This window comes from Copadichromis virginalis, linkage group LG6 (genome assembly GCF_057382275.1).
Source record: "Copadichromis virginalis isolate Kocher_CV1m ecotype Utaka linkage group LG6, C_Virginalis_male_GT1.1, whole genome shotgun sequence".
NCBI lineage: Eukaryota > Metazoa > Chordata > Actinopteri > Cichliformes > Cichlidae > Copadichromis > Copadichromis virginalis.
The window spans coordinates 25,901,748-25,923,347 of record NC_140623.1 but is presented as its reverse complement, the minus strand read 5'-3'; the positions used below and the strand labels follow the sequence as shown (position 1 = coordinate 25,923,347).

Sequence of the window (21,600 nt, the reverse complement as noted above, 5' to 3'; positions counted from 1 at the left end):
GCCGCTAGCTAACTGCTCAGCGCGGCAACCGCACAGCAACAACAACAACAACAACACACAGGGCGCCCTCTGACCCCGGAAGAACACACCGTCGCAGCGAGAGGGCGTCACCCGTCACTATGGCAACATAAACAAAACATAGCTGTACAAACAGAACCCCGAACAGCCCTGACCCGCTACAATATGCTACTGAGAATATAGCCCAGAAGAAGCGTATAGTATAGCTTTTATTTTGGAAAGAGCCATTTCTCTGTAATAAACTCTCTTTTCCAAAGATGAGTGATTCCTCAATCAGATACAGGGCTCGCAAAATCGCTAGCCCGACGTCCCGGAGCTAGCGATTTTTCCAGTCGGGCTACCAAAATCGCTATCTCTGCCCTGCCCGTCGGGCTATTGTAGGAAGGAAAAATATATGTCAATGCTTTTGCATTCTTTCGGAAATGTAGCTGGGCAATTATGTCATTGGCATCAGTGAGCCACTGTCAATATGTGACATATTGAAATCGCGTTTGAATTTGCGCTTGTTTTTTGCTTTCACTTTGCAATCGCGCGAAATGTGTATAGAGAGCGACAGTACTGATTGGTGAGTGATGATAATTTGCACACCAATTCCTCTGACATCGTCTTATCAATCTTAGCTTACTATGCAAACATGACAAGTGAAATCTCCCGCAGCAAGCTTAAACATATGAGAGGTTGATCACGCAGAGAATCGCTGACCGTTATGTGTGTGTGTGTAAAAGCAGTAGGATATATATATTTTAGTTCTGCTGAGCCAAATAAGAGTGGTCAGGGTGAAGAAGTGACAGCCAAAGAAAAGCTTACCACAAAACGGAAAAGTTATGACAAATCAGACTATAAGGCAAAAAGAAAGTGCAGCTTTATGGTTTCATGGACAAAAGAATTTCTGTGGCTGTAATATGATGAGCTAAATAACCAGGGCTGCACATAAGTGGTCCGCAGGTGCGCATTCGCTGTCAAAAAAAAAAAAACGCGCACAAGATATGAAGTTGCAACGCGTGTTTGCATACATAAGATTTTCTGGAGGAGGACAGACATTTGTTTAAAACTCTTAAAGATGTCGAAGAAGCTTCTTTAAGCAATTACTTTGGTGTTCCTCTACCTCCAAAGAAATGTCAGAAGGAGTCCGAACCACAAAAGAAGCACGTATTCTCGGAAAAGTGGTTGCAGGAGGTGAGCTGGCTTCAAACAAATGATGAACACACAGAGATGTGGTGCGGAATGTGCCCACTCTAGCGGACAAAAACAGTGCTTTTTATATGGACGCAAACGCGCGTTGCAACTTCTTATCTGGTGCGCGTCTTTTATTTTGACAGCGAATGTGCACATGCGGACCACTTATGTGCACCCGTGTAAATAACATAATGTTCTGCCGGGTGTGTTGTTGGTTTTCTCTCGATTTCTGAGTCGACAAGCGCCTTTGTTACTGGGACCAGTCATTTTAAGAAAGGCCCCCATTAGAACCCATGAGAAATGCAAGAAATGCATTATTGCTCAGTCTGCAATATCTTTCCCAGAACAAACACCAATTGCAAATAACATACTAAAAATAAACCTGAAAAAATCTGTTTAGAACAGCGTACTATGTTGCAAAGAGTGAACTACCACTGGCAAAATTTAGCAGTCTTTGCAAACTTCAAGAAGCAAATGGCCTAGATCTTGGTTCCACTTGCCTCTTACCCGTGACTTCAGCGGAAATTTCAAATTCAGGCTCTGACACAGACTGATTCATGTCCTACACAGTTCTTACAAGTTCATAGAAATTTCTGTTTAATTAGAACCAAGTATTTGAGTTGATGATTGTAATTTTTATACAATGTTGTAATTTGTTTTTCAACAATTTTTTGATTAATGTTTTGTTTCCTTTACAATATTATACTTTAATGTATAATATTGTAAAGGAAACAAAACAGGAAACAAAACATCAATCAAAAAATTGCTCTCTTTTTTATTCGGGCTACTTACATTTATTTTGGGCTACCAAAAACTGAAGAGTCCCTGCCCGAAGGGCTACCAGGGATTTTGAAATTTTGAGAGCCCTGAGATATATTTGTTTTTTTAATTACTTTTGTTTCAGCAACATTAAATTTAAAAACTGTACTTTTGAGTTAAAATATATATTTATAATTTTAATGAATGACAAATTAAAAAAGGCATGAACATTTTTTGTATCGAAAAAATATCGAACTGTGACACCAAAGTATCGAACCGAACCGAACCGTGAATTTTGTGTATCGTTGCACCCCTAATATATATATATATATATATATATATATATATATATATATATATATATATATATATATACATATATATATACAGTCACTTTATTACAGTAGGTGCTTTGAACGTGGCATGGCTGTTGCTGTGAGACCAGCTGATCTGAATATTTCAGAAACTGCTTTTCTACTGGGATTTTCCCACACTAACATCTCTGGGGTTTGCAGGAAAAACAGAAAATATCCAGTGGGCAGGAGTTCTTTGGGTGAAAATGCCTTGTAGATGCCAGAGGTCAGAGGAGAATGGCCAGACTGCTTTGAGCTCATAGGAAGACCTTAATTCAAATAACCACAACAAAAGTATGCAGAAGATCATCTCTGCATCAAACGTTGAAGCAGATAACCTAAGCATCAGAAGACCACACTGGGGGTCTGTCAGCTAAGAGTAAGAAGTTGAGCCTACAATTCACATGAATTCACCAAAATTGGGCAGTAGAAACCTGGAAAAATGTTACCTGGACTGATTTCTGTAGCAAAATTCAGATGTTAGGGTCAAAAAATGGCATCAACAACATGAAAGCAGGCATTCATCCAGCCCTGTACCAAAGATTCAGGGTTATGGCAGTGGTGTAACCGTGTCAGGGATATTTTCTTTGCACACGTTGTGCCTTTTAGTACCAAATGAACAGCCATTGTTGCTGACCATGTATGACTATGTGCATTATTCTACTGGTAGTAACGATCAAAACGGGGTACACTTCTTGAATAGGACACAGTTCACCATACTCAAATGGCCTCCAAAGACACCAGATCTCAATTCAGCAGGAGACTTGTATCATGGATGTGCAGCCAACAAATCAACAGCAACTGTGTGATGCTATCATGTCAGCATGGGCCAACTGTTTCCAGCACGTTGCTGAATCTCTGTCACAGAGAATTAAGGACGTTCTGAAGGCAAAAGGGAGTCTAACCAGGTAGCAGCATGACATATTTAAAACATGGCCACTGAGTGAAGAGTAACAAAAAAAGAAGTGTGGCTGGAATGTAAACCGTAAGAAATAGTTCTTATATTTGCATATTATAGTTTTCAAAACCCGGTTTTATATTGAGTGCTTACCAGTGAAACAGAGTTAGCAAATCAAAGGCAATTTTACGTTGGTACGCGTACTAATGTTGTTTTCCTTAAATTAAATTAAATATTCATAAGAACATTGACAACATACACACATATACATGATGGTGCACTCTGTAATTAACCTAAGACTAAGCTACATGACTCCATATCCATATAATTTAAAATCAATCTTACCAATGAGTGCATGCAGACATTCAAACCCACACATACACACTCACGATCAGAGTGTTTCATTAGTGAGGAGCAGATAGATAACCCTCCCTAAGGAGACATTGACCAAGGGGCCATTGATCTACTGAGCTAAGCCATTCTGTGTGTCTGTGTGTCTGTGTGTGTGTGTGCGTGTGTGTGTGTGTGCGTGTGCGTGTGTGTGTGTGTGCGTGCAGAAAGTGGCCTACTGATGGAGTCTTTAAGCTGTTAGAGTAAGCACAGTAAATCTAATCCAGTTGTGTTTAATGGAAAGAGAAAGAAACAGTCTGTTGACATGTTCATTAGGACCAATTACTCTGTCCAATCACTGCCATATCACTCACTCACCAGAGAGGGTAGAGACACAAAGAGAGAGAGAGACCATCAGCAATATTTATGTCTTGGCAGACGACCATGAGAAAAGATTGATAGTACTTGAATGATAAATAAAAAACATATTTATTCCACTTACTGAGTGACAACATGGTGCATTTTGAGGCATCTAATTTCATTTGATCCCATTCAAGCCTGGCAGGGTACTGAAGTGTAAATCAATCTGACTAAAACTGGAATCACTAAATTATACAGTCTTATTGATGATTCAATAAAGCTAGTTGGGCTCAGAGGTTGTATCATGACTTATGCTAATGATCCAATGTCACAAACATATTTCCCATAACAAGCTAACAACCACAGACGAAAACAAGAAAATGCTATTGCTGGTCACATATCACGGGCCTAAGTGTGTGTGTCTGTGTGTGTGTTAGAGAGAGCTTGAACGGTTTCCATCTACATGTGGGGGACTTATAATTAGCTTTCCAGCTTGTTCTCTTACATTGGATGTGAAGGTAATTGGCGCTTTTAGACACTCACTCTCAATCTCTGTCAATGCAAGCGTGCGTGTGTGTTTGTGTGTGTCTGAGTGTATGTGTGCGCTGTAGTGTCTAAATTCTGGAGGATGGCCAAACCATTACTGTGTGCTCAGCCTGCTCTAAAGCTGCTTGTGATTCATTAGTAATGAGTCCATTTGCAAACTAAATGAGTGTCTGAGTGTCCGAACGGCGACGTGTGCAATGATTGTGTCCACTTCATCTAGTCAACACTGCGCTGCTATTTTGTAGTAAAACACACATTCTCTCACACTACTGTACATTCAGAAGCATGTTGTAATGTTTCTGTATTTGTGCATGCACGCGCGCGCGTGTGTGTGTGTTGAGCCAGGATGAGAAGCTCATGTGGAGATAATGAAGTCAGTCAGTTGTGCCATTAATTACTGTTTTACACCTGCATATCTCAGCTAATTAGACATGCTGACACACACACATGCTGTATACACATACATTCTCTTGTTTTCTCAACTTGCACACACACGCAAACGCACACACTTAATAGAATTACACATGTCTGAGTGCACAGAAAACACATATTTTGCAACACTCACTCCCAAACACAAACTTCTAGACTTTTTTTTTCCACCGACGAGTCAAAAATACATTCTCATTTTCACTTTCTGGAAGGTGAGATGGCACTGCTAAACACAGCGTGGTTCGGGGATCTCTCTCTCCCCCCTTTCCCTCTTTTAGTCTCACTTACGAACACATCTCTGCACACCTCCGTCTCCCTTTCTCACTGTCATTCTCTCGTCCTCACACTCTTCCTTCCTGCAAGCGTTCAGTTCCCACTGTCTCTCGGTACAGTGTATAGTCTATTCACTTCTTCACATCCAGTCTTTAAACTTCGCCTCGGTGTGTGTGTGTGTGTGTGTGTGTGTGAGACAGAGACAGAGAGTGTGTCTCTCTCCTCCTAGCCCATTTCCTCAACAAAGGCCACAGCTGCTGCCGGTTTGCTGAATAAAAGATGACAGAGCCATAATATCAGGAGATTACCAGCTAACGAAACAATGATTTTGTCCAATTTAAATAGTGACATCAGTTGCATCACAACCACTTTGCATGTCAACTGTGATATGATAATGTTTGCTACCAAATGAAAACAGCTTCATCTGCACACACGGAGACTCCCTGATTTCATCTCCTCCTTTTGTTCTCTCACTCCCGATCTCACTCTCTCTCTCCCCACACATTTGCTCTGGCTCTCTGACACACACACACACACACACACACACACACACACACACACACACACACACACACACACACACACACAGCAACACGAAGAGCATATGGCTATTTCTCTCCTCTTTGAAGGGTTGCTTTGAAGCTATGGCACCCGTATCGATTGGCGCTCAGATGAGCTCGCTTCACCAGAGCCCTGCGATTATCTGTCGCTTTATTTCAAACAGAGCGCAAGAGAGGGAGGCTTACACACCCATCACTCACTCACACTCTCACAGTCAGTTATACACTCATACATGAAGTGCACGCGCACACACACACAAACACATACACACATACACAAACGGGGATAATGAGATGAGCTTACATGCTGAACCCCGATACTTAAGGCAAGCTGTGCTTCAGAACTGACAAGTGAGTGGTGAATGTTAAGAAAGTGAGGACATAGTGAGAGAAAAAAAGACTATAAAGTCTGGCAAAGTGATGAAACTTAAGAGAAAGAAATTCTTCCTACGGTTCTACGCTGATTAAAAAAAAAACACACCTCTTTTTCCATAGGCATTATGCAAATCAGTTTGGCAAAATGAGCATTTACTGGAGTGCAGTCGGTGTAAAAAAGATTGTGCTTGGGGTCAATGCTTAACACTGATTGTCATCTTTTTAAAAAAAAAAACTGGAAAAAACACAGCTGAGGTCCGATAATAAAAGTGTGGTCACCATGGTCTGCTTTTAAAGTCTGTAGGGATTATACAAAGAGGGAATTTCTGCCACATGCCCATGGGAGAAACACAGGGAGTGAGCCAGGGTGATATGAAATGTTAATGGTCTGCTCAGGGCAGCAGAACTTCATAAAAGTCTTGATTTAGAAACAGAGGCTTTCAGGAACAACGAAAATTGCCGTAGCACACAGAGAGAGGCACACATGTGGCCATGGCTTGGGAGATGGAGGGAGTTGTCTACCAATTGGAAGGCCGGTGGCTCAATCCCCGACTCCTCTAGTCTGCATATTGAATTATCCTTGGGCAAGTACTGACTTCTTAGTTTCTTCTGGAGTGTGAGTTGGGTTAAACGTGCTCAGGCATAGAGGAATAGGTGAATGAACCCTATAAGTGCTCAAACATTTATGTTTATATGCTCCTAAAAAAATTAAGGGTACAATTGAAACTTTATTTTTGGTGGGATTTTGAACTCTGCTCTCGACTCCGCTGACTACTCTTACATCATTTTGTTCTCAAAAGGTTACACAATGCACGCCGGTAAAGATTTTCAGGTTGAATATTTCATTCACAATCCAATGTATGATGTAAGTGTTCCCTTAATGTTTTGAGCAGTATATTTGAGGGTGAGGTTTGAGTCAAGATTATCACTCTTGGATTGACACCAATACTCAAGCATTTAGCAGAGTCTTTTCACAACATCTCACTTCCTTTTCTTTAAGAATATACATACAAAGGGGGCATCCACAATCTCATATTTCATGCATGATATTGCAAACAGTTACCAAACCATAAAACTTAAAGATATCCTCTAACCACACCGCTGAACTCTACACAACAAGTGCTCTCATTTGATTTTGTTCACATTCTTCATAGTAATGATTTTTTCTTTCTTTCGTTTTTTTTCCTGCACCGCTCCAATTCTCTGAGATTAAATTTTTCATCTCAAATCTTACACCCATTACCTGCACACGGTTAACTGTCACAGCATATCTGCCGGGGCACACTTAACAGAGTGGACATTACACGCAGCTGTTTGGTAACAAACACAGTTTTCTTTCGGCTACACTGTATGTTAGAGTATGCACAGAATGGGGCTGAGTATGGATATTGCACTTGGAAAACTAGGAAAAATAATGAAGTGACTGATTAGAGCACAAAACACTTGCTGCCTGTCTGGTTATGCAGAGCGTGATGCGCATGTCTAAATGTGTAAGCATGCGAATATTTGTATGCATGTGTGTTCAAGAACAAAGGGGGTCTCGAGAGGTTGCGAGGGGGATGTCTGGGTGAGTAAGTTTATTAGCTGAGGTGGAAGGTTTATGTGCATAAGTGCACCTCCGAGAACCTGAAAAAATGAAAATGTGGGTGTGAGTTTGTGTGTGTTCGTATGTGAGCAAGAGGCAGAGGGAGGGAACTGTGTGTGTGTGTGCATTTATGTGTGTATTTATATACTCGTTAGGTCGGTATCCAACCATTGCTATCAGCAGTAATCTTGACTCAGCATCAATAATGACCCCATTAGTCACAAACCCCTACTGGTGCACACTCATACACACAAACTTAAACGCACACATACACAGACTGCCAGATGGACACGTCCTCTTATTACTGTTTGTGTGTATGTGCATGTAAATTACATGTGACATTTTCTAAAGGGACACAAAAGCTATACAGACACAAAATTCAACGTATAACACTTGGTTCGTCTCATTTTTACCCATGAACCAAATGACGCTTGGAGAAATCAGTCGTTTTCACACCATCGACAATGCAGCCAGACAGATTTTTTTTAAAAACGTGTCATGTCATTTCAGCAGAGTTATGTCACTGAATTTCAGCAAGGTCGGAGTCCGTGGTAAAACTTATCCACCGTTAGGTTTTAAGTTCTCAGTTCTTATTCAAATTTGACCTTGAACCTTTTTTCAATTTGATTATGGGTTTTTTTTAATCTATAGCCGTGTGCATCTCATTAAATATGCATAAATGTGTCTTTTGTTTTGATAATATCTTTTATGTATGCAATTAATTGTATGCATGCACAAAATAAAGTTTCCATTTGACTTTCACGCTGTAAGAAAGGACAAAAACACAGGACAAAAAAGAAAACACCCTGAGTGTACTTGGAAGGACATGCAGAATCATATTCAAATGTACAGCAATTTCACCCAGTTTGACACCTTGTTATCTTCTTCGTACTACGGTGCAAGTAGTTAAAGTACAGTTTCATGCATGTTAATAGATTCGTCGTTTGCTGGCATGAAAGAGAGAGAGAGAAGGATAATGTGAGAGAAAGTAAGGCAGAAGGAAAACACAAGGGCAGGAAGCTGAATAATAAATAACATAATGGCTGTATAATGATCTTAAATCTAAAAACACAAATAGAGCCTGGCTAAACGCACACAGACAATCTGGTGAAAAGAGAGAGATCTGGAGAAAAGCTGCGTTGCTGACGGTGTAAAGGTCAGAGGTCATGTGTCAAGAGTTAAGACCCAGTCAGCGAGACCGAACCTCGCAGGAGACCTCACCTCTGCCAGCCCTCCGCCTGCAAGGGTATGTGTGTGTGTGTGTATGCTGGAAGTGCATGCGTGTCACAGTCATACATATGCACATTTACATCACATTTCAGTTACGGATGTGTGTGTGTGTGTGTTTGTGTGTGTGCCAATCACAAAGCTCACAGTAAGTATGTGATCCTTCCTTTATATGTCGCATGTGTGCGCGTGACCCCATGCCCTACATCCTGACAGGAAGAGCCAGCAGGCTACGTGGGGAATGTTGGACCCCGAGGTGTCAATCACAGATTTAGATTGACAGACGAGTTAGCTAGCGCTGCTCTCACATTCACCCACACACTCTCCCTCTCAGGACTGCACTCTGTCACTCTCTCAGGCTGACTGTCTTTCACTCCCTCTTCCTGTCTCTGTCTCCTCTCCATCTCTTCATTTCTCCTTGTCTCTCTTTTTTTGTCTGTCTCACAGTCCACGTCTGTACACTCACATGCTGTTTTTCAGTTTGTGAACCCCCCCTTCCTGCCCTACCACCACCACCATTCGCAGTCACTGCCTGTCTCTCAGCTTGCCTCTCCTCTTTTTCTATGACAGATGGGTGCCTCAGAGGATTTCTGTTTCTGTTTTCTCTCTATCGCAGTGCATGTCCTTTCTTTGGTTTTCTAGTTTTCTTCAAAGCACACGATGGTGGTCATTCATGCATGCACACATTTGTGATGAATGTGTGTCAAACATCTGTCTGTTTAAATGTGGCTTCATGACTGTTATTGTTTTGCTGTCTCTGAAAAAAATGCAAAAAAAAGGTATTTTAGACTTCTGACTGTGAAATACGTGCATGCTGTTAATGGTTTTAAATGTTAAAATGAGTTTTAAGATGTTAAAAAGAAACCTAAAATTACTGCTTAACAAGTAATGCTATTTGTTCAGTTATTCAAATTGGTGCTGGATTAAACCTCCTCGTATGTGGATGCCAAGCTTGGGTTGAAGTTTTTTTAGGTAACGTGTTTATAAGTGGAGTCAAATATAACATATGTGATTGAAACTAAGCAGAAAGTAAGTGTCTCTCTAACTATTATTCCACAGTTTTAAAGAAAGTGATCTGGATCTACGCGAAAATGTAACAGGTTTCCTTTTTTGCCTATCCTCCACGTCTCTAAACCATTTTCATCAGAGTGATAGTTTTTGAATCATCTTGCTAACAGACAAATGGTATCAGTCGTACCAGTGCCTCTGCACAGGAATTAAAGTAACAACAACGGCACACAGAGAGTGATCCAAGGACACTGTCCTGCTTCCTAATGTTCACATAAAGGATTTGGAGGTGTACCAAAAGTTAATGAGTACTTCAGTGCCTGAGTTCCACCTTTTCACCAAGATTTTTGAAATTTGGCTGTGTAGTTTATTCTTATTCTGCTGACAAGCAGGCAAACAGCACTGGACACTTTATTATTTTGGAAAAGGAATAAAAAAGCAAGCAGGTCATAATCTTAAGGAATTGTGCTTTCAACCACTTTTAAGAAAGCAGTGCTGGGCTAATGCAGCTCCACTCTTGAGATGACATCACAGAAGAGAAAAAGTCCTTGAGCTCCAAGGACCATTAGATAACTATATTATCCAAGCTAGAAATATGGATAATTATATAATATTGTATAACTCAATCCTGTCTGGTTCTTTATATACAGACGAGATCTGAACACTTGGTATGCATTTTTTTTAGTAAATCAAGTAATTCCATAATAGGTGAATTACTACTATTACTCTTTGGAAAATAGTTCTCAGTGTAAGCAGAGTGTAACAGGTCTAAATAGTGCAAACATCACTCCAAGTCAGTGAACACACTTTACAATAAATGCGTCCAGGTGTGATCGCAGATTAAGTCACCTGAAAACACAACTATTAGCACTGGTGCACAAATAATCACGTGTTTCCAATGTACTGAAGACTCAGTTCTATAGAGTGATGTATGATCTGCAAATCTGTTGCACTGAGCTAATAGCTGTATAATAATCCTACTGCTTATCTCTACAAACATCCAGAAGGAGCAAATATCTTCTGATGTTTTACCTTTGCAGAGATGTCAAATCTGTCCTCAAAACAGGATAAATTGCCTGCCTTGTTGTATAATCAGGCGTCAGTGGTGACTTCCTTGTTTGCATCTCATTTTCTCACTAGTACCTGTAGCCGCTCGCCCATTCCTCGCAGCCCGTTGTGCTGTTATGATGTAGTTATTTTTGGATTTGCAGGATAAGTTGCACTATATGAGAATTTTTTTCATGGCACACTTGTAATATATTTATATATCTGAAAAATAATTACTGTATGTTTAAAATAAAATGTATCTGTGAATATATGTTCTGTTTTTCACTATGGCACTCAGCCAGATCTTTAATGATGTATCCGTGTTTCCTCTTTGGGGTCAGTATAGTGTGTAACTAGTCTATTAGTGGGTGAAAAACATTCACAGTGACCATTTAGCCTCAACTTTTGCCCCTCACAAGGCCCTCGGGGCTTGACTGTTGAGAGAGTTGGTTTTAAATAAAAATGAGACATGGGGAAATCTTTATGCTTATCAAAGAACACAAACTGGTTTCTGGTCAGCATGCAAATACATGTTTCACCTGAAACTGACAGAATGAATTCCGGTGTCTGCGATGTGTTAATGTGAGAAAGTGAGAAAAGGAGGGAAAGTAAGGGAAAACTGCGTTCAGTTACATCTGAGCACAGGGCTGATCTGTCAAACTATATTCAGAGACTCTTTTAAAAAAACATAGTGTAGCCTCTCCTTCTATTCTATACTCTGTTCACATTTTTCTTATTCTATCTCATTCTATGCTCCCCTGCATAATCTTCTCTGTCTCATCCTTTTCTTTGCCGTCATCCTCTGATTCCATTTCCCTCCCTTCTCGGCCTTCTTCATCTCCCTGTGTACTGCTCTATCTTCCATCTGCTCCCCCCCACCAACCCACCTGGCCCCCTCAGCCCCCCCCTCGTCATCGCTTTCCTTTCGTCTCGACACCTGACAGAGAGAGGATCCAGCAGTAAATCTCCTAAAGCACAGTCATCCACCATTGTTCACACCACAAAGCTGGAGAGGTAGAGAGAGAGTGAAGAAAGATAGTGAGATGGGCGAGGGAGACATTGAACGGTAGTTTGTTGAGAAGGAGAACAAAAGATACAAGATAACAAAAAGACAAACAGACACAAAATGGCCTGAGACGCAGGCGGTGGTGAGGGGGAAACAGACACTGATGGAAGTGCTAAAAGAATGATGGAAGGCAAGAGACAGTGCGGGAGGGAGATAAAGACACAAGCTTTCACTTACTGTAACTCACACAGAGCAGACAGTAGTCCATCCTTACACACACACACACACACACACACACACACACACACACACACAGAGTGTAGCACTTAGCAAAATGATTAAAATTCCCTTTGGGTCAGAAGACATCCTTCCTGCCCAAGCAGAGAGGAATGTCTTGGACTAAGCTCCTTGGGCAAAAAGCTCAAACTTATGGAGGCCCACCACTCAGCTCTCGATGATTCACTTAAAGCTGCGAGTCTGCGCATGTATGTGTCAGCATGTACAGATTTGCGTACATGCATCTCTCGTCTGTGTGCTTTCATTTCTGTTTACGCACACAGATCTGTCCTTGTGCATGAGTCTACACTTGCATTCGTTTCTGTGTACTTGAGATTGTGTTTCTATGCGTGTGAGTGTGTGTGACAGCGGGCTGGGCAGAGTGTCCATAGCCGGTGGTTTATGGCTGTTGAGGTCTGATTACATTGGTGTGACTGGAGGGGTGAGCAGACTGGTAGTTCTATCTGTCTTCTGTGTGGCTGACTGAACAGACATACAGCGAATGGAGGCGACTCAGCCAGAGACACTTGGCCTGCCTCCCAGAGATCTCGCAGAGTTACAGCCACATAATGGATTCACACAAGAAAACACATCTGATTCATACTTGATTTGCAGGTTCTGTGTCTGTCTATGAATTTGATAATTATTTAAGTTGAAAGTGTTGACCCATAGTGACTGGGGAGTTCGACGCTTGTGTTTCACACATGCAAATCCACGCGTAACAATATTAAAATAACTACCTTTTCTTTAATGCTTCACACTTGAGTGGCTCCAGTGATCTCTCACAATCAAGTTGGGGTCAAGTTAGAGAAAATATTTTTATACAATAATAATAATTCATCATTCTGCTCTTACCTGACTGTGTTAGCAGGCAGGCAGCACTACCAGAAGCAGATAACCCCTGATTTATGACACTGAATCGTATGAATAAGATCTGAATATATTTACTGGTGAATAAAATTTCACAAGTGAGTTCTATGGGCAAGCACACAATATAATTCAAACAAGCAAATGAAAGAAACACTTGATTATCTTTCCTCTTCTGCACACGCAGAACATCTCTATTCTATTCTAGATGATACTTGCTTGTCATAGATATATGGTTATAAATGTTTAGTCGAATGATCATCTTACCTAATAATCTCTCATTTACTGAAACAGTTCTAATGTATAAAAGCAGCAAATAAGTGCTTTATTGAAGATGGAGATGGGAAATGCATGCAAATGTACACTAACTTTTAACTAACTTATTAAACGCGCCTAATATTTTGTTTTCACAGATTTTTTTTTTTTACTTTTCAGAATTGCTCTCGCTACATTCAGTATATCATTTTTAATTAACAGCCAAATTTTTGTGCCAGCAACTGCTTAAGTAAGCTCTTCTGTAGCAACTTGTATTACTGACTCAACGATGTGAGCCTCCACTCTCCTTTTAAGTCTTATGTTAGATTTTGGACCAGGGAGTTTGGTTCACTTTCACTTTAGAGCAGCCTGAATGTTAAATTCAGTGCAGTTAAATTTTAGTTAGAAAAAAAAAAAGACTGAAACATTCTCAGGATCGCAGCGAGCCAACCTAAGCTGTATTAATGACTGCTAAAGCAAAATGTTGGCAAGGTTGTACAGGTACCTGGAACATTCCAACTATGATTTTAATTAAGTTTCAGAGTACTGATGTGAGGGTCGGTCTGTTTTAACTTTGCTTAAAATAAAGGCAAGAAATTGAAATTCCCTGCAGCTGTTAGTTTCTTTTACATTTTTAGCGCATTAGCTGGAGCATCACTGGATCCCAGCGGTCATACATGAACCTTAAGTGTTAGTTGTTGCTACTGCAATAAACCTATTCCTACTTGTTAAGTAAACATGATCTAAAAATATATATATTTTTGTGTTATTCTTAAAAAAAAAATTCTATTCTATTCTATTCTGTTCTAATTAAGCCACTTCAAGTCAATTTAGTCCAAAGAGTCTGAGCTTTATATGGAATGAGGTACTGTTTGGAGGTGGCCTTGCTTAATGATACCCATGGTGGATTTATGTAATACACAGAGGGATAAGGCAGAGGTAGCATGTTTTATCTTGCGACTATAAGTGTGCACTAGCAGACTGCTGAGAGAGGTAGAAGTGACAGAAAGAGGAGAGAGGGGCTGGTAGAGATTGTGAAAAGGGGGCAGGGGGGTGGAGGGTTGGGGGAGTGTTGAACAGAACAGAAGGCAAGATGTTGTTACATTTACTGAAAAACAGCTAAAAACCCTCTGTGCTCCGGAACTTTGAAGAAGAGAGAGGAGAAGGGACAAAGATTGGGCTAATAGATAGGCGTGCATGAGAGAGCGAAGGTGAGAAATGAGAAGAGAAAAGAAGGAAAATAGATAGACACGAAACCAAGAGCAGTTGAGAAGGAGGGAGGGGGTGAAAGGTGGGAAGATGGACAGTGATGTATAGGTGTGCCGAGCGGTTGAAGCGCAGGTTTACTCCCAAGTGTGTGCAATGTATGAAATTAGAAAGAACAATGTGACGTAAAGTGATGAGGGAGACTCGGATGCCTGATGTTGTTTCTGTTCGCTTCCACTGCATCGGAAGGGAACACCTTCCACTAGTGTGTTTGTGTTTGACAGAGCGAGAGAGGAGAAAAAAAGACAAGTAGGCAGCAAGAGAGGGTAATAAAAGGAAGATAATGAGAAGGGAAACTTGTGTGTGCATGCGTTTTGCGCGTGTTAATGTGCAATCGCATGTGCACGTGTGTATAAGTGAGTGCACGTGAGTGTGTATATTCGATTTCATGTGAATCCTAAATGTGGATGAAAACCAAGGCTTTAGGATTTTAATCAGCCCCATCTGAACGCTTTATGGCGAGTCTGAAAAGCTTTCATGTAGTTTCTCTCACGCTCACACACATACACACGTAGGCACACACAAACACACATAGCATTCCCTCATGCCTTCTGTTCTAAATTTACACCTAACACGAGCAGGAGAATGGGGGAAGAGGAGAAGCAAGGTAAGAGAGCGAAGAAAGAGAGTGGAGGAAGAGTGGTGGACGAAAGAAGTATGGGGGAGGGAAAAGGACACGAGCGAAGAGAAAGTGCACAGGGGAGGTAAAAGAAGTGTAGACAGAAATAATGGGGGATGCAAATCTAAAAGGAGGGCAGAGGGGGGAAAAGAGAAAAGGAGAAGAGCCAAATTTGATTTAGACAGCGGCCAGGAGACATGGAGAAAGGGAGGGATGGAGAAGTTCGATAGACTCGGGAAGAGAGGAAGGGAGAAGGACAGCGGTATATTAGTCAAGGTGTCCAGTCTATGTATTGCCTGCTGTGCAATACCACCCCTCTGATTTACTCTGCCGGGTGACTGATGAGAGGGAGGAAGAGAAGGAGGGATACAGAGATGAAGGGATGAGAGTGGAGGGAGGTCTCGCAACGAGCGTTTAGGCCAAATTAACGGCACCTCATAAATTAGACTAACAGCCAAATCGGAGGGGCTGAATGGGAGGGGCTGTGTTTGCGTGTGTGTGTGTGTGCAAGCGTGTTTTTGTATACACAACTAAGTATGCTTTGTGCATGTATAGTTTGTGAATGATGACATGTCAAGAGGGAACAATTTGAACCAGTGCAAACAGATTACTCTGATAAAGCAGTGATATCCAGCCGCTTACTCATGCAAACACAATCTTCCCTTGATTACTGAACACACTGAAGCCTTTTCTCCTGCACGGTGCGCTCGTAAACTGAAACACTGTTACACATCGAGGATGCTGAATTTAAGTTGCCCACCTTTTTCACTAATAGTACGTTTTACCGTAAAGCAGAATGAATGTGAGACTAGAAAAAGACTAAAAAAAACAAATTAACTGAATTACATGAATTACGTTTCGTTAATAAAATAGCAAGGACATATTAAATGTAAACGAAACTCACTGCCTGCGCAAAATGTTCAGAGACAATTCAGTTTGGTTTTATTTATATGGCGCCATATTGTAAGGTAAAGATAATAATGTACAATAAAACAGAGAAACATAGAAAACCCAACGATCAAGCGACCTCATTTGAGCAAACACTTGGCAACAGTAGGAAGGAAAAACTCCCTTTTAACAGGAAGAAACCTCTGACAGAACCAGGCTCAGGGAGGGGGTGGCCATCTGTCGCGACCGGTTGGGGGTGATGGGAGGAAGACATGATGAAAAACACTCTGAGGGAGAGAGCCAGAGATTAATAATAACTAATGATTGAACGCAGAGTGGTGTGTAAGCACATAGTGAATACGTAAAGATGAATACATCAGTTAGATGTTCACCTTTTCATGTCGTATAACACCTTCGCTCCAAGCAGCTGAAGAATAAAAAATGCTTTCACAGGCTTGTTAAGGTACTCGATCAGGGGGAAGTCGAGTTCTGGGTTGAATGTCGAATTTCTCGAGAAATCAACATTAAAATCAACGTTAACCATGAACCCAGACTGTGCTCTCAGGTCTTTTCTGTGTCTAGTTATCTCCCCCCTGCCTACTTTTTCTTATATAGTAGTACGACATCACACTCCAACATTGTTATGACTCCAGTGAATCAAATAAAGACAACAGATACATTTAGTCATTTTCAAAGCTGTTAGAAGTATATTTTATGGGTGATGGGGATTACAGCTGGGGATGTTCACCTCATATAAGGCTTGGTGCAATTTTTACCCCCCGTTATATAATATATGTTTTATCCTACCTTTCAAGCTACACACAGCATAAATCCCACCTCGTATACGTTATTTATGTCACTCCCTTTACATTCTAAAGAAATGTTAACTCTGTCAGAAGTGCAAGCACTTGCCGATCGTTGTGTGATTACAGCACTGCTGGACAGAGTGAGATACTAATACAAAAACACACACACACGCACTTATGCACGCACACTAACCCACCCACACACCAATCTTGGCAGTGTAGAGTTGATGTTCAGAGTGATTAAAGTGGCATGCTTCTGAGTGTGTCACCTGGGTGCTGCTGTATCTTAAATCAGGACAGTGGGGCTCAGATTGGGTATTGACTGGCCTGCAGAAGTCTCCATCCATCACGCTGAGAAACGATAGCAGCGAGGCCGCCCTGATGTAGCCATATACCACTGATGTTGCTCGCTGGCTGGCTAAGGTGACGTAAGGTTAGGGTTATGGCACAGACCCTTATTTATACTGCGTGGTGCGCAGGCAGAGAAGTGAAGCACACGGCCAGATGTGGACTGACAGGCAATGCGTCTGCCGTCAAGATACGGATAAGCACATGTTCACAAGCTAACGCGAAGGCAAGCGTACCTGTGACAAGCACAGGCTGACAAACACATGCTCAGACATGCAGCAGTTATAAGAGATAAGGCTTCCTGTTCTGTCTCCATCCTGTTGTCTCTCACTCTCAGTGACATAAACATACACGCACAGACGAGCACATGCACACACACATGCACAGATGTAACTCTCTGTCTTGAGGGTCTGAGCAGCATCTTTTGACTGTGTGCCTAATGATAATAAATGAGCCATCATGGGTGGGGAGGGAGGCACTAAGTCATCCCCTTCATCGACAGGAGGAAGACTGGGAGCCCCAAGGTCACCCCACTGTCAGCATCACTCTCCCTAATGACTTCTCCTGCTCCAGCACATACACACATGCATGTGCACATACATCGGCACACACAAAGTGCACCCCACCATGTTCACAGTCATATACCTCTCACCTACACATGTGCATATAAATAGAGATGTGCACACACAAAGAGTGTTATAGTAGCAGGAGTTGTATAGCAGAGCTGAATATCGCAAGGAAGGGTATTAAGCATGCAAGTCCGACATGAGGCTTTTATTTTGAAAATGTTATTTTTCTTTCATTACTTTCATTTGGGATTAAAAATATCATTTAACTTAAACAAAGTTAATGTTTTGATACTAGACGTACCTGGGGCATAGTGTCAGGCAGGGCAATCATTTCACCCAGTGAGTATATGTTAAAGGAGAGTCTGAAGAGTTTTAAAGATGTGAAAAGTTCATATGGTCGCATGTGGCGAATAAAATTTTGAACTTGAACTTGAAACAGGTTAGATTAGAACATTTCTGAGAAGTCAGAAAAGGTCAGCTGAATTTGCAATATCAAAATGTGTGTTACTAATCTTGTAATCTTGTTAATTACCTAACACTAAGCCCCCCTACCCCTGATATTTATCTTCTGACCTTTTGGATTGTGAATCCCCAGGCTGCAAAACACTCCTCTAATTTTCTATAATTTCCTTAAAATGCACAAATAGCCTTCTTTTTCTACTCAAAAACATTTTTAACAGTCTATCAGTCCATTACCGTGTTAAGTGAGGCACACTGTACCACTGCCCTCATGGTGCAATGTGTACAGAATATCACCAAGCAGCTTTCCCCTTTAGCAAAACAGCGCTCGATCAGATCAGGAAAGAGGAAGACAAGCAGTGGATAACTGAAACATGTCTCTATAACCTTCCTGACCCTCCTGACTTCCATCCCTCTCCCTAATGAGCTGCCATGCACTGTCATCTCTCAGAGGCACAGATCAGAATTCAAATCCATAGAGGGTGGCCAAGTGAATTCTTCCAGCCAAAAGAGACGAACTAAAGCATTCCAAACCAGCGAACGTTATTAGCGCTGTACTAAAAATGTAAATTTGTGGGAGAGATGAGGCATCAGTAGACACAATGGAGAAATGAATAGGAACGTATAACGCCTTCACTTTTAACCGTGGGAATTTTTTTCACACACACGCACGCGCACATGTACATGCATGCAAACATGCACGGGCACACGCTTACATACGTTGCAAGTTTAGGCTGGAGCTGTAGAAAGCTAATTTGCACCACATTGAAATGCATCTCAATTAAAGAGAAACACATCGAGGTGCCAGGGGAGGAGAGAGATGTGAGAGAACGGGAGGGAGGAACGGGGTGTGAAACAGATAGTGTGTGAGAGTATGAGAGTAATAGAAGGCTGGGTGGATTGGGGGGTGGGGGGTGGATGAGCTCAACTGGCAAGGGAAGAAGAGAGGGAGAGGAAAAACAGAGGAAGAGAGAGTATTTTCATCTCCTTCTCTTGGAAAAACATCTCATTTTGGGATGAATCAGATTTAGAAAGGGTGTTAGGAGGTTCAGGCGCAGCTAAAATCCTAACTAACTTCAGCCTCGTTATCACCACCTCTTTGGTTTGGTGCCAGCACGCCAGGGCTGTCCCTGCAAAAACTGTGTGTGTCCGTGTGAGTATGACTGTGTTTGTACTCAGATATTTTTAAGCCCAAGGCCATGTTCTGTTTGACAGAATGGGTGGAGGATAAGCAAAAGACACAATGAGGTTTTACCTAAGTATGTAACCAAATGTGACTGTGGGCCTGCATCAATGAGTTTTTGGTGTTAAATTCTTCATTCCTCATTGTCATATTTGTCCACGCTGAAAATTAGATAATGCGCAAAAGTACATGTGTGTGTGCGCTGTTATGTGTGATTTAGTAAGTGTGCATCCGAGAGAACAAACAACATCCGGAGGAAAGGAAAAAAAGAAAAACATACCCAATCTGTCACATGGAAAAAATCAGGATTTGCTTCGTATGCCTCTACCATTTTGCATGGGTTGTCATGTTCTAAAAAACTGTGGTGATGCTCTCAGCCCACCATCTTAATAACGCCACCAAATACAAGCAGGGACATTTGTCCTGCTGTCAAGATACTTAACTTCTTCCTTTAACCTGGTGTTTGCCTCCGCTCAAAGACACTAGAACTTGCACATATCTCAAAATGAAAAGCACTGTGGGAAATGAAGTGCTTTTAATCTTCTTCTGTTTTAAGATGTAGTGCATTACCATCACAGCATCATAACCATGATGTAATATACCTACCTCCTTCAGCGTGAGCGATAATCAACTGGTCAGCATTATAGCTATCATTAAGAAGAACCACAATAGGACTGCCATCATCATCATCATCTTGACTGCCATCAGCGGCAGCATATCAGCACATCATCTGAGACTACATCTCATTTTCACCTGACGAAAAAAAAAACTGATGGGGGTTATAAAGGCTAAATGTTTGGCTCGTTGCATGATTGCCTGTCCACGTCTACAATGAGGTTCAAATTCTCCACTGAAACATCTGTGTGAATCCCAGAACTGAAACTCATCTAAACAGAGTGCAGGAGGCAAATTGAGGAGGTACGACAGAGGACAATTTCCCACTGAAATGAATTTTCTTTGATACATTATTACTGTTACGGTAAATGTAGCTAGACAACACGAAATAAATTCTGATTATTGAATATCCTGAGCCCGCCGACCGGCGGCAAGACGGTGGCCTTCGTGCGTTTTCACCTCGGCTTTTCGGCCAGTAAGTGCAAGTGAACCCCGGCACTTTCCACTCACGTCACCTAAGTTACAAGCTGCCTTCATATGTGTTTAAATCTATGCTCTTGTTTGGTCAGTCCTCTTAGCCTCTTCTTGTTTATGCTCGCAGGTTGTATAGCTAAAATAAGCAGTGGCCTTCTTTCATATACACCTCAAGCTGGTGACAAGCATGTCAAAGCCAAAAGAACCAAGTGTGTTTCAGTGAAGACCCTGACAGCTAAATATATAAATATATAGGCTAAAAAGAAAAACTGCTTACATGGGTTTTCCTTTTTCCTTCAATACTTTGAGTTAGCATAATCTCTCCCCCTCTCTCTCCTTCTCTCTGTCCCTCTTTTCTTTATGCTCACTTATTCTTTCCTTGCACACACATGACTGAGCAGATCCGGCTCACACAAACAGCCACTAAGACGCACACACATCAGGGCACACACATTCTGGGTCGCATGCTTCACAATGACAGCCCCATACTGTACTCGGACAATAAACCACATCAGAAAACTACTCAGACAACCTCTGAAGGCACTTTGTCTTGTCTTCTGTGTCTTTATGGCCTCTCAATCTGGCCTTGATGACACCGCTTATGAGCCTTTAAGCAGCCCTCTGTTGTGCATGGCCTGACAGATAGAGTTGTCATTACATTAAGTAGGGACTCTCTATTAGTGCAAATGGTGGCACATAACCAGATAATCGGCTGTGGACAGCAAGTGTGGCTATGTGGGAGGTGAGATGCTAACGGATGGTGTGTGGGAGAGTAATGTTTTATGTTGGAGGAAGTGTGATATTTCCATTATAGACAAGCTTAATTGATAAACAGGACAATAAAAGCAGAAAATGGCCTCATAGATTTGTGCCTACAGCACAGGCAGTTGTACTGTAGGATGTCACTATGTATATAATGAGTAGTAATGGCACTGACAATAAAAGCATATTAAGTAGAGGCTTTAGAACACTATCAGATAATGTCATCATTGTAGGGAATAAAAAGACTAATAAAATCCCCCTCA

General features: G+C 41.5%; 1 protein-coding gene across 5 annotated transcripts in view; it reads right to left on the bottom strand.

The window, feature by feature from the left end:
• ptprdb (protein tyrosine phosphatase receptor type Db) overlaps positions 1 to 21,600 on the bottom strand; it is a 164,293-nt gene that overhangs the window by 142,138 nt on the left and 555 nt on the right. The gene's annotated exons all lie outside the window — the stretch shown is intronic.